Here is a 15,065-nt window from a genome sequence, read left to right as displayed (position 1 = left end):
TAAAGTTAGGTCTCTTTTGGACAGTAACCCCTTTTGAGTGCTTTGACTATGAATGCCACATACAAGCCTGTCCCTTAATGCATCAGAAAGTCCATCTCTAAAGTTATAGTATTGGGAAAGTTTGTGCAGTTCTGGAACATATTCAGAAGTGCTTTCATCTTTTGACTGGTTCCTTTTCTGAAATCTAAATCTCTCAGCTATAACCAGCAGTTTAGGGCTCAAGTAATTCTGTAAAATTGTAACAATTTCATCAAATATCTTACTGGCTTACTGGCTTTTCAGGGGTTGCTAGGTTGTGTAAGAGATTGTAGGTCCTTGCACCCATAAAGCTAAGAAGTGTAGGGGCTTTGTTTTGTTCCTCCACATTGTTCATGTTACAATACAGTTCAACCCTCTCAATATATGACTCCCAGTCTTCATTATTGCCATCAAATTTGTCAACTTTCCCAACTGAAGCCATTGCTACATTATTTTCACTTTAAATTCAGTGCATCTTTCACTGTTACTAATGCATTCTTCGGCTTTCCCGTGCTGTTTAATCCCATAACTCAGTGCAGTTCATGATATTTTGTGACATTCAGGTTCGTACACTTCACCTATTTGTTGTGTCTGTGCACAACTACATATTTATTAAATATAAGCATGTACGTGGGTGATTGCTTTATCTGGTGTATTAGAGAGATAGGGAGATAGGGAGAGGGAGATAGGGAGATAGGGGGAGAGAGAGAGAGAGAGAGAGAGAGAGAGAGAGAGAGAGAGATACTCATGCGTAGACAACAGCACATGCATAAACAGATCAATATGTAGTGCTAAGGGGGCTGGGGGTCATTGCTCTAAAAGAAATAGATTCATACATAACAGACTTCTATTAGACATAGGTGGAATGGAATTATGAAACAGGGAACACACACAAAATACTGGAAGAACTCAGCGGGCCAGGCAGAATCTATGGAAAAGAGTAAAGTCGCCATTTCGGGCTGAGACCCTTCGTCAGGATTGGAGAAAAAAGATGATGAGTCTGAGTAAGAAGGTGGGGGAGGGGAGGAAGAAACACAAGGTGATAGGTGAAACTGAGGTGGGGAGGGGTGAAGTAAAGAGCTGGGAAGTTGATTGGTGAAAGAGATTCAGGGCTGAGAAGGGACCCTGACAGGAGAGGATGGAAGGCCATGGAGAAAAGAAAAGGGGGAGGAGCACCAGAGGGAGGTGATGGGCAGGTAAGGAGATAAGGTGAAAGAGGGAAATGGGAATGGGGAATGGGGAATGAATAGTGTGGCGCGTGGCCAAGTGGTTAGGGAGTTGGACTAGTGATCTGAAGGTCGTGGGTTTGAGCCTCAGCCAAGGCAGTGTGTGTGTCCTTGAGCAAGGCACTTAACCACACAATGCTCCAGTCTACCGAGATGAGCATTTTTACTAGCAAAAAAAAATGCTGGGGGTTAACCTGGCGATAGACTGGCGTCCTATCCGGGGCGGTGGGGGGGGAGGGGGCGGAGGGAGTCTAGTACTCTCAGTCGCTTCACACCACGGACACTGGCATAAGCACCGGCCTAATAGTGACAGACTTTAATCTTTAATGGGGGGGGGGGGGAGATGGCCATTACCCAGAAGTTTGAGAAATTGATGTTCATGCCATCAGATTGGAGACCTAGGCAAACTATAAAGTGTTGCTCTTCCAGCCTGGGTGTAGCCACATCGTGACAGTAGAGAAAGCCATGGACTGACATGTCGAAATGGGAATGGGAAGTGGAATTAAATTGGGTGACCACTGGGAGATCCTGCTTTTCCTGGTGGACGCAGGGTAGGTGCTAGGCAAAGCGGTTTCCCAATCTACGTCAGGTTTCACCGGGAGCACTGGATACTGTAGATGACCCCAACAGACTTACAGGTGAAGTGTCGCCTCACCTGGAAGGACTGTTTAGGGCTCTGAATAGTAGTGAGGGTAGAGGTATAGGGGCAGGTGTAGCACTTGTTCTGCTTGCTATGAAACAGGGTTAAGGGTAGATGGAGAAACATGATCAGCTGAATGGAATAGGGATGCAAGGTGCAGAACAATCTACTCTGCAGAACAACCTATACAGCCCATATTTGATGTTCTGAAAATTATATTAACATTTAACATCATGTGAACTTTTACCAAGGTATCTGCTCTTTATTCATCTGTTGGGTAAAGGAATATTTATTGCCAAATCTAATTGCTAATGAATTATGATTTGTTGGATCATTTTATTCATTCCTGGCTTGCAAGTCTCACTGGAATGTAAGAGTCATCTGCATTTATGTGCATGTGGAGTCACTTGTAAATGCAGTCTTACTTCCAAGAGAACATGGGCGAACCAGGTGTTGTTTTGATAATTCATTTGTTATGTGGGCATCATTACTGATATAAAAACTCATGTGTATTTGACAAGTGGACTTTGAACTCCCCAGCTGTCAAGCAATGAAGTAATGGGCCAAATTTTGATGACCAGAGCCTTCTTCTTGCAATCACCCCATCTCTGTAATTACTTGGCCTGCTTGATAAAGCTCATCATGTTGACTTGAAGCCTCTCAGTCTCCAGCCTGAGTGGTGGTGCATAGGCTCTAGCTGTGGACAGTTGGATGTGTCCTGCCCAGCCTTGCTGGCTGTCGAAACTGAAAGCTTGAAATTCTCAAAGACCATTAAAACAGTTAAAAATGAAGTATATATAAAAATAATAATAAAAACATTTAAAATATAGGAAAATTAAAAATAATCAAACAAAACTGAAATAATCATAAAAGAAGGAATTTATTTCCGACTGTATTTTACCGTTTGCAACTTTACAATCTCAACCTATCAAAAATTGAAGGGCTTAGTTGGAATGGACATGCAGAGCATGTTTCCTGTACTGGCAGAGTCTAGACCCAGGGTGCACAGCCTCGGAATAAAAAGACATTCCTTTAGAACAGAGGTATGGAGGAATTTCTTTAGCCAGAAGGCGGTGAATCTGTGGAATTCATTGCTACAGATGGCTGTGGAGTCCAAGTCATTAATTATAATTAAAATGGAGGTTGACAGTTTCTTGATTAGTAAGGGTGTCAAAGTACGGGAGAAGGGAGGAGAATGTGGTTGAGATCAAGAATAAATCAGCTATGATGGAATAATGGAGCAGACTCAATGGGCCAACTAATTCTGCTCCCATGTGTTATGGGAGCACCACAGTAGATCAGAGCTGCTGTGAGATCCAGCAGCAGATTGCTCAATATGAATGCCATCAAGTCTCCACATAATTACTAAACTCTATGGTGCCCACTTACTACCAAATAAGTCCAAGACTTGCTCCCGTGTAAATCTCGAATCTGAGTCAATGTTTAACAAATGCTATGGCATTCTTTTGGAGCACTACATTTCTCTCTTATAACCAAATAAACATATAACAATTACAGCACGGAAACAGGATACCTTGGCCCTTCTAGTCCGTGCCGAACTCTTACTCTCACCTAGTCCCACCGACTTGCATTCAGCCCATAACCCTCCATTCCTTTCCTGTCCATATAGCTATCCAGTTTAACTTTAAACGACAACATCGTACCTGCCTCAACCACTTCTGCTGGGAGCTCGTTCCACACAGCTACCACTCTCTGAGTAAAGAAGTTCCCCCTCATGTTACACCTAAACTTTTGTCCTTTAACTCTCAACTCATGTCCTCTTGTTTGAATCTTCCCCACTCTCTTCTGTGGCAGACCCTTATTGGAGAACATCACTAGGGTTCTAAGAGCACCTTGTTGTTGCGTTGCATATCTCACAACATATGTACCAATAATGCCTCCAACCTGATGGCATGAACATTGACTTCTCAAATTTCTGCTAATGCCCCACCTCCCCCTCGTACCCCATCCATTATTTCTTTATATACACACATTCTTTTTCTCTCTCTCCTTTTTCTCCCGCTGTCCGTCTCACTATACCCCTTGCCCATCCTCTGGTTTTCCCCCCCTCCCCCTTTTCTTTCTCCCTGGGCCTCCTGTCCCGTGATCCTCTCATATCCCTTTGCCAATCAACTTTCCAGCTCTTGGCTCCATCCCTCCCCCTCCTGTCTTCTCCTATCATTTTGGATCATCCCTCCCCCTCCCACTTTCAAATCTCTTACTAGCTCTTCTTTCCGTTAGTCCTGACGAAGGGTCTCGGCCCGAAACGTCGACTGTACCTCTTCCTAGAGATGCTGCCTGGCCTGCTGCGTTCACCAGCAACTTTTATGTGTGTTGATTGAAATTCCAGCATCTGCAGATTTTCTTGTATATGCACCAATAATATTTTATTTGTGCATATTGCATTAACCAGTAGGCTGAATTGTTTAAGTACTGTAAATTTGAAGAAAAATCAAGTACACTCCTGTTGAAATCACTTGGTAAGAGGGTACATTACGACTCTGTGTTTCACAGCACTGCTACGTGATGCAGACTATAAACCTTTAAACCATTGCATCTTCTTTATGCCCAGCCATGGCTCACTTAGTTGCCTCTTCACTTCTGTACCTAGAAATAGTGGATTAAAGTATCATTTTAAAGCCTTCAAGATGGTCATAGAAAACATAGAAAACATAGAAAATAGGTGCAGGAGTAGGCCATTCGGCCCTTCGAGCCTGCACCGCCATTTATTATGATCATGGCTGATCATCCAACTCAGAACCCTGCACCAGCCTTCCCTCCATACCCTCTGATCCCCCTAGCCACAAGGGCCATATCTAACTCCCTATTAAATATAGCCAATGAACTGGCCTCAACTGTTTCCTGTGGCAGAGAATTCCACAGATTCACCACTCTCTGTGTGAAGAAGTTTTTCCTAAACTCACCTTCGCCTTTATCCTCAAACCGTGACCCCTTGTTCTAGACTTCCCCAACATCGGGAACAATCTTCCTGCATCTAGCCTGTCTAATCCCTTTAGGATTTTATACCTTTCAATCAGATCCCCCCTCAATCTTCTAAATTCCAACGAGTACAAGCCTAGTTCATCCAGTCTTTCTTCATATGAAAGTCCTGCCATCCCAGGAATCAATCTGGTGAACCTTCTTTGTAATCCCTCTATGGCAAGGATGTCCTTCCTCAGATTAGGGGACCAAAACTGCACACAATACTCCAGGTGTGGTCTCACCAAGGCCTTGTACAACTGCAGTAGTACCTCCCTGCTCCTGTACTCGAATCCTCTCGCTATAAATGCCAGCATACCATTCGCCTTTTTCACTGCCTGCTGTACCTGCATGCCCACTTTCAATGACTGGTGTATAATGACACCCAGATCTCGTTGCACCTCCCCTTTTCCTAATCGGCCACCATTCAGATAATAATCTGTTTTCCTATTTTTGCCACCAAAGTGGATAACTTCACATTTATCCACATTAAATTGCATCTGCCATGAATTTGCCCACTCACCTAACCTATCCAAGTCACCCTGCATCCTCTCAGCATCCTCCTCACAGCTAACACTGCCGCCCAGCTTCGTGTCATCCGTAAACTTGGAGATGCTGCATTTAATTCCCTCATCCAAGTCATTAATATATATTGTAAACAACTGGGGTCCCAGCACTGAGCCTTGCGGTACCCCACTAGTCACTGCCTGCCATTCTGAAAAGGTCCCGTTTATTCCCACTCTTTGCTTCCTGTCTGCTAACCAATTCTCCATCCACATCAATACCTTACGCCCAATACCGTGTGCTTTAAGTTTGCACACTAATCTCCTGTGTGGGACCTTGTCAAAAGCCTTTTGAAAATCCAAATATACCACATCCACTGGTTCTCCCCTATCCACTCTACTAGTTACATCCTCAAAAAATTCTGAGATTCGTCAGACATGATTTTCCTTTTACAAATCCATGCTGACTTTGTCCGATGATTTCACCACTTTCCAAATGTGCTGTTATCACATCTGTGATAACTGACTCCAGCAGTTTCCCCACCACTGACGTTAGGCTAACCGGTCTATAATTCCCCGGTTTCTCTCTCCCTCCTTTTTTAAAAAGTGGGGTTACATTAGCCACCCTCCAATCCTCAGGAACTAGTCCAGAATCTAATGAGTTTTGAAAAATTATCACTAATGCATCCACTATTTCTTGGGCTACTTCCTTAAGCACTCTGGGATGCAGACCATCTGGCCCTGGGGATTTATCTGCCTTTAATCCCTTCAATTTACCTAACACCACTTCCCTACTAACATGTATTTCGCTCAGTTCCTCCATCTCACTGGACCCTCTGTCCTCTACTATTTCTAGAAGATTATTTATGTCCTCCTTAGTGAAGACAGAACCAAAGTAATTATTCAATTGGTCTGCCATGTCCTTGCTCCCCATAATCAATTCACCTGTTTCTGTCTGTAGGGGACCTACATTTGTCTTTACCAGTCTTTTCCTTTTTACATATCTATAAAAGCTTTTACAGTCAGTTTTTATGTTCCCTGCCAGTTTTCTCTCATAATCTTTTTTTCCCCTTGCTAATTAAGCCCTTTGCCCTCCTCTGCTGAACTCTGAATTTCTCCCAGTTCTCAGATGAGCCACTTTTTCTGGCTAATTTGTATGCTTCTTCTTTGGAATTGATACTATCCCTAATTTCTCTTGTCAGCCATGGGTGCACTACCTTCCTTGATTTATTCTTTTGCCAAACTGGGATGAACAATTGTTGTAGTTCATCCATGCAATCTTTAAATGCTTGCCATTGCATATCCACCGTCAATCCTTTAAGTGTCATTTGCCAGTCTATCTTAGCTAATTCATGTCTCATACCTTCAAAGTTACCCCTCTTTAAGTTCAGAACCTTTGTTTGTGAATTAACTATGTCACTCTCCATCTTAATGAAGAATTCCACCATATTATGGTCACTCTTACCCAAGGGGCCTCTCACGACAAGATTGCTAATCAACCCTTCCTCATTGCTCAAAACCCAGTCTAGAATAGCCTGCTCTGTAGTTGGTTCCTCGACATGTTGGTTCAAAAAACCATCCCGCATACCTTCCAAGAAATCCTCTTCCTCAGCACCTTTACCAATTTGGTTCACCCATTCTACATGTAGATTGAAGTCACCCATTATAACTGCTGTTCCTTTATTGCACACATTTCTAATTTCCTGTTTAATACCATCCCTGACCTCACTACTACTGTTAGTTCACTGTCATCTGGTTTAATACTCCAATGCAGTATGGAGGGAGTACTCCACTATCAGTAGATAATACCACTTGGATGAAACAATCAATTAAGAGCCCAATTCCATCTTAGGTTGACATAAAATATCTCATAGCACTGTTTAAAGGTGAGAAGTGTATTCTGCCCAATTTTATTCTTTGGTCGACATCACTAAAATCAGCCACCTGGTTTCCATCTGTCTATCATGTGACCTTGGTTTGCTTAAAGGGGCTTCCCACATTAAAACACTGTCTACATTTTATTCTGTGATGTATTCTGTTATATCCTGAGGTAATCAAAGGTTCTATTTTACTCTCCATATGTCCAACTATCTTCCTTTAGCACCAGTGTAGCTGGTACTGTACAATGCTAACTTCCTCCTCTCCATGTTCTTATCCAAAAGACATTTCGGTAAGTACATATATATATGGGATGGGTTCAGGGGAATATGAGCCAAGCACAGGAAAATGGGACTAGCTTGGTGGGAATCATGGTTGGAATGGGTGGTGATGGGTCGAATGGCTTGTTTCCATGACACTATAAATTATCCCCAGATTGACTTGCACAGCCTGGCTCGGCTCAGAACCGTCCACCTCCAAAATGAATATCAACAGCAATACCTAGACACCACCATCACCTCCAAAGAGAACCGCTTGCTGTCTTGGATTCATTAACCCTGATTGCTTATGATGTATTGGTTAAAATTCTACAGCTCCCCGCTGAGGCAAGAATGGCAGATCAAGAAGGTGGCCCATGACCTTCCTGGTGGAAAGCTCCGAACCAAATAAATATGCCACATCCCTTGAACAACTGTTCCTTGCAGAGCAAACTTTTCAGAGACAAAATATGGGGCTGTAAATCCATTGTCATTTTTAAACAACTTGTTCAGCAGCCATCTTTTTAGAACCCTCTTGAATTATTACTGAGAGAAGATAACTGTCTCTTAAAATAATACTAAGACAGCAGGGTACTAACAGTCATTTTTTTTGTCGATCAGGCAACAGCCACATGACAGGCATATTATTTTGAGTGTAAGTTCAAACATTATAAATTATTCGGTGGCAAGGTTGTCAGCTGAGGTAAAATTTGAAGACTAATGCATCAATTGATTGTCATAGTAAGATCTTGAATTAATGGGAACCCATATTTACTGAGATCCTTATTAGTATGAATTGAAAACTGAACTAAGATGAGGCTCTGTTCTGTCTTCACAACGGTTACTATGGAGACAGTACATTGAAACGAACAAGGGCTCAGAATTATGGATTAGGGAATATTGTTACATAAAGAGTGCAAAAAAGAAGCAATAAAATGATATTCGCTGTGACTGAGATAAGGGAGTTCAACATTTTCTGCTAGATTAACGTCTATAAATTTTAACTAAGCTTTTATCTTTGCCAGACTACATAGAACAACTACAGTAACAACTTATTTTAGGGTCAAATAAAACACTGAGGTCACAAAGAGGGTAGTTCAGCTTTGAATGGTTACCAGGGAGAGGGTTGAAATTGGTGACTAAAGAAAAGATCTGATGATATAAATAAGAATCAAGCATTTATTATATTTTTTGTTACTGTTTTAATTTCATAATTTTTCATGTTACTATTCATCTTTTATCCCATGAATTAATAACAGTGAATTAAAAAGAGGACATATAATTTGAGAGGACTGACAATAAGCTTAGCTGGTATCATCTCTGATGAAATTCTATTTCTTCATATTTTGCATATTTTGTTAAAGTCTTGTGATGCTACAAATAATGTAAAACAGCATATCAAAATAACAGCACTTTGTATATTATTCACATTAATCTCCCATTAATCTCATTGTGTTAGGATTGGCAATAAAGAGTTTAGGCTAATGCTATTTGTTAATATCATGTCAGTTGAGCTCTCTGGCACTGTTTGCTCCCATTCCTGCGTGCAGACAAATCTCTTTCAACATCTTTACCATTTTTTTTTCTTTTAGAGCAATTTCACTTTTCTTTATTTACAGTTATAGAGGCCTAAAGTACAATAGGACAGAAACAGGCTCTTTGGTCCATCTAATCCCTACTGAACTGCTATTTTGCCTAGTACAAATTTTCTGACATACTGTACATTTTAATGCCACCTTACTCGGTACCTCCTGAGTGCATGTTCATGGTCTTCTGCTGCTATAGCCCATCCACTTCAAGGCTTGACGTGCTCGGCATTCAAATATGCTCTTCTGCACACCACTGTTGTAACGTGTGATTATTTGAGTTGCTGTCGCCTTCCCATCAGCTTGAATCAGTCTGGACATTCTCCTCTGACCTCTTTCATTAACAGGGCATTTTTATCCATGGAACTGCCGCTCACTGGATGATTTTTGTTTCTTGCAACATTGTCTATAAACTCTAGAGACTGTTGTGCGTGAAAATCTCAGGATATCAGCAGTTTCTGAGATATTCAAATCACCCATTCTGGCATCAACAATCATTCTATGATCAAAGTCACTTAGGTCTCATTAGGCAATCTCTATGCTTCAGAACTGCTTTGTACAGACCAGCTGGCAAACGTTCCAGGAGGCTGCTACAAACGGAGTAGACACAGATCTCGAGGAATATGCCACCCTGCCATCAGTAAGTGTGTAGACAATGTTAATTCCTCAAGAACAGTCACCTCAGGGCCCACCCAGAAGCCCTGGCTGAACACAGAGCTCGCTACTAAAACCCCTCACGCTGCCTTCAAGTTTGGTGACAGAACAGCTCTCAGAGCAGCCAGAAGAAACCTCATCTTAGATATCGAGAGGGAAAATAATGCCTACATACAAAAACTTCAGGAACACCTGTCTGACAGTGAACCCTGGCTGAACAACTGAACATCTTGACCATGTCTGCATGCTTTTATGCATCAAGTTCCAGTCACCTGATTGGCTTATTAGATATTTGCATTAACGAGCAGGTGTACAGGTTACCCAATAAAGTGGCCACTGAGTGTAAAATCTAATCCACATAATTTCACCCACATACGCATAGGGTTCTGTGAGTTCTTTTATTGAGGAAGTTACTGTATGTATGGGAAATTTGACTGATATACAGGACTTGTCATATACCACTAGATGCTGCTGTTGGATACTATTTAACAACAGGCCTAGAATTGAGCTTTGTGATTAGATTGTGTATGCCAAGCATTCCCTCAAAAGACAGGGCAAGTGTTTCTTACATTCCAAACAACAAAAAAAAACACAAAAGCTGAATTTAATCCTAAAATGCTATTCTTGCTCCATGGCCCTGTTCTTGGCTGGTTTTCCTTCCGGATTGCTCAATCTGTGCAGTTTGCCCCTTGTGCAACCTAATAAACTTTGCTTGCCTTTAATTAACAATTTCAGTGCAGTAAAATGCCAGGGAAACAGCAGAATAGTGAAAGGGAATTTTCTTTGTGACAGAGCTGTTCCCAACAGTACTGTACTCCAGTGTTATACAGTGATAGACCAGTCCCCACTAGTACTGTACCCCAGTATTACACAGTGACAGACCTGAAAAAGAGTGAGGGACCCAGGGCTACTGGGACTGTATGGTTGGCTTTAGATCTGGTCTCAATCCCGGAAGACCAGATCAGCATGGTACCTGGTTAAGATATGGGTGGACTGGGACAGCACCTGTGAGTGCTCAGCCCTTCATAAAGTATTTCATCACAACTCCGCAGTGCTTATCTTGTCCCCCACCCAGTGTGCTTCTGCCTTAGTCACCACAGGGCTACCTTTAAAAAAACTATGTCTGTCCAGGGGATTCTTGACCCCACTCTGACACTTACTGTTGGTATAGGAAAACTGGTGCCTGAGATGATGTCATTGGGAATAGATAGTTGCCCTCTGCAATATTGAGCTAGAATAAGGTAGAACTCTGATAATTCAGAAGTATGATAGCTACTACCAAAAGAGTGCCATGCAAGGAGATAATAAAGTGCAAGATCATAATGAGATGGATTGTGGGGCTAAGGAACCATCTCTGACAAGAGGTCAGCTCAAGAGTCTGACAACAATGGGAAAGAAACTGTGCTTTCAGGCTTTTGTATCTTCTGCCCGATGGGATTGAGAAGAAGAGAGAATATCTGAGGTGGGCAGGCCTTTGATTTATGCTGGCTGCTTCACTGAGGCAGTGAGAAATATAGGCCATGGAGGGGAGGCTGTTTTTTGTGATGTCTTGAGCTGCCTCCACAGCTCCACAGTCTCTTGTGGTCATATGCAGAGCAGTTGCCATGCTAAGCTGTTCAGCATCCAATTGGTAAGAGTTGGTAGGAACATGCTGAATTTCTTTTGCCTCCAGAGTAAGTAGAAGTATTAGAGAGCACTTGTGGCTGTGATATGAATGTGGTTTGATCAGGACAGGCTATTGGTGATGAGCATACCAAGGAACTCGAAGCTCTCAACCCTCTCAACCTTAATACCTTAATGTAGATAGGGTTGGAACCCAAGGACTAGTTATTGTGGATTTAACTACATTGTTGCATTATTCTTTTCACAGAATCCCATCTTCTCCTCTCATTCCTACTTCTATAAAACCTCTGTCACCCTGAGTGCACGGAGTCTGCATCTTCATGCTTCCTTGCTGTCGATAAAGATTCCATTCCCCTCGATTCCTCCTTCTCCGGGCCCTGCATTTGCAAGAAGTCAGGCTCTGTGTCACACACAGCTGACAGCCACTCACCTGTGACACTAAACCAATTATTTTGGAAGGATTGAGGTTAGGCTGGGGACGTGTTAAGGAGCAGCAAGATCAAGCTATTGATTTTCTGCTTCTTGCCGTGGTGAAGAAAAGGTGAATGAGATTTAGATGTTTCCATTTTATAGCCTAAAACCTGAACCTTACTTAAAAAAATAAAACTTGCAGTAAAAAGAAAGATGTAACTGTTGTCTTTAAGTTATTTCCTGGCCAGACCCTATGTATAACATTTAGGTAGCCCTTCTAGCTTCCAGCAAATTCTCTGATTTCCACTGAAGTTAGCCAGAATTGTCACAGATCTGTCAGTTGTATCTACTGAAATATATCCCATGGAGATAAGGTAAAGGAAAATAGAGAAAAGAATCAATGCTTTTAACAATCCTAGTATGTCTGAAATTAATTTGCAGCCAGGAAAATATTTTATTGAAGTCACTTCTGTAAAACAAAAATACAGTTGGCAAATTGCATAGCAGGATTTTTAGTTAAGCTGACGTCTTTTGTAGTTGAATCTGACATGCAGGGGAGCTTGTTGTCATTGTCAGAGCTTAATAAGAGCTCTCAAACCAACTTGAAAACCTTTGTGAATAGCTCTTTGCCCCTCTTAATTAGGATCTTAGCCCATCTTTTCAATCGCCTTCTTCTCCAAGCAGAATGTTATCACAGTCTAACCACGAACAGGCCCTGGAAAGAAAAATTATCTGGTAGAGTGACGGAATGGGGAGGGCTTTAAGGGACTTGAAGTAAAATCAGCAATATTGTGCAAGACCATGATAACCCAACCCAATGGTGGAATTAATAGCCTCCACTTGTCAGCTTGCTCCTCAGTATTCTGAGATTCTTGCAGGTAATGATTACAGCAGCATCTATGTTAGTAGGAAGAATAGTACTAAGGGATGAGGAGTTTCCTGTGGGTAAAGGGATTTCTGGAATCTCAGGCTACAGATCAAATTGTGGAAACCTGCCACACAGAAGGAGAGTTCTTTCAAAGAGCTAGCACAACATGATGGGCAGAGAAGTCTGCAGAAAGCGGAGGATACAGCCCAATTCATCATAAGTAAAACCTCCCACCACTGAGCACACTTACAAGGAGCTCTGCTACAAGAAGACAGCGTTCATCATCAAGGACTCCCACCATCCAGGCCATGTACTCTTCTGACTTCTGCCATCAGACAGGAGATACAGAAACATTAGGTCCCACACCAACAGGTTCAGGAACATCAGGCTCCTGAACCAGCATGGATAGCTTCACTTGTCTCAACTCTGAACTGATTCCACAACGTATAGACCCACTTTCAAAGACTCTACAACCCATGTTCTCAGTATTTATTTATTTGTTGCACAATATCTTCTTTTACGCATTGCTTGTTTGTCAGTCTTTGTTTAAAGATTCAAATACTCAAATTATGTTTATTGTCAAAGTATATATGCAGTATATACCCTGAGATTTGTCTTCCCCACTGACAGTCACAACAAAGATAATCAAAGAAAACCATGGAACCCATTTAAAGAAAAGCATCAACCACCCTCATAAACAAAAAAAAACAAATTGTACAAACAGCAATAAAAAATACTGGTGAAAAATACAGAATGTAAGCCACAGAACCTAAAGAGTCCTCGCATATTCAGTTCAGCTCAGTTCATTATCTATAGGCAGCCCCAACCAAAAATGCCCAAAATAGCAACAGCAAAAAAGGAATGACTAGAAACTAGAAACACATCATAACATGAAGGGGGAAAATTGTATATAGAGAAACGCGGAAACATGGAAAACCTACAGCTCAATATAGGCCCTTCAGCCCACAATGCTGTGCCGAACATGTACTTTGATCATATATTTACTTTGACTTTGAACTAGAAAGAAGTAATTCTTTTCATCAGGCTTTGTATTGGCTCTTAGAAAGAATTTTTCAATTAGTCCCTCTCTTATTTTTTAATGGCTTTGTATTTTCTTTTTCTAGTATTTATTCAAATTCCTTTAGACAATTACTCTTAAACCTGCTCTCCAGTCCACATCAATTTGCTGTGTGAAGAAATTTCATCTCTTCTCTGCCTTGCCAATAGTCATAACCATTCTGATAATTGGCCCTCTTATAGATGGAAAAAGTTCTCTCTCTTTCCATGCAAAAAAAAAATCACTATTTTGAGTACATATTAAATCTCCCTGTCCTGATATAGGGGCTTGGTATGCTGTCAATTCTTTTCTGTCCACAGATGCTGCTCGAGCCACAGATACCCTTCAGCAGACTCTTGCTGTAGATTCCAACACCTGCAGTCTTTTGTAAATCTCATAACCTCAAAATCTCAACTTTTGTGCACTTCCTACAACCCATAACTGATGCCTCTCATCACCTGTATCATTTTAATAAACCTCCCTTCTCTGAGACTCGTCACGTTGTTGTGGTGAGAAGCTTCTGAGTTCCTAACATCCTGAGAACGATGCCGCCCGGACTTTAGCTCATGGTAGATGCACCCATTGCAGGAAGGCCAAGGGGGAGGTTCCAGACAAGGAGCAATCCAACCAGGACCTCAGTGGTGGAGCTGGCAGAAGGTGATGACACTTCACAATGCAGTGAAGGTGGAAGAAGGCTGCGGCAGTGACGGGTCCCCAGTCGTCTTACATTCCGCACCACTGGGCCCTGACCTCGATCTGCCAAGGACCACGTAGTGGCTGTCTGTGCACCAGCCTCCCCATGTTAAACCAAGTCATACACAGTTGTTCACCATTAAGGGACTGGACCCTAGACAACCCCTGAGGAGAACATCATGCTCCACTCGAGTGATCACACACTAATAACTCTATTCTGATCAGTCCAATGACAATCCTACTCAGCCAGCTCATTGCTATTGCTAAAGATACTGGTGAGCAGGACTTGTTACAGTTGTGAACACGTATGGTTGAATAGTTCTATAGGGATCCCTTTCCCTTGTCCAGAGGGAGATATAGGGAAAGTAATAAAACCCAGGTCATCCGTCTCAGGATCACTTTCAGCTGTAATTACTCTAAGCTTGTACCTTGAATATAATGATGTTGATTGTTGATGTCAAGTTAAAGTGATTACAGAGAACAGAAAAGGCTTACTTGTAGGACATAAATCAAAATGGCAGTTAAGAAATGCTGTGAGCAATAGAACAAAAAAAAAGAAAAATGCTTACATTTCTGCTATATCTTTCACAGCTCCAAGAAGTGAGGAACAATGGATGCTGGTGTGCTGGTTCATGGGCCATAGCTATGCGACATTGTGCACAAGAGCATCTC

Source organism: Mobula birostris, chromosome 2 (assembly GCF_030028105.1).
Source record: "Mobula birostris isolate sMobBir1 chromosome 2, sMobBir1.hap1, whole genome shotgun sequence".
NCBI lineage: Eukaryota > Metazoa > Chordata > Chondrichthyes > Myliobatiformes > Myliobatidae > Mobula > Mobula birostris.
The sequence above is the reverse complement of the archived record's forward strand: the minus strand, read 5'-3'. Positions refer to the sequence as shown.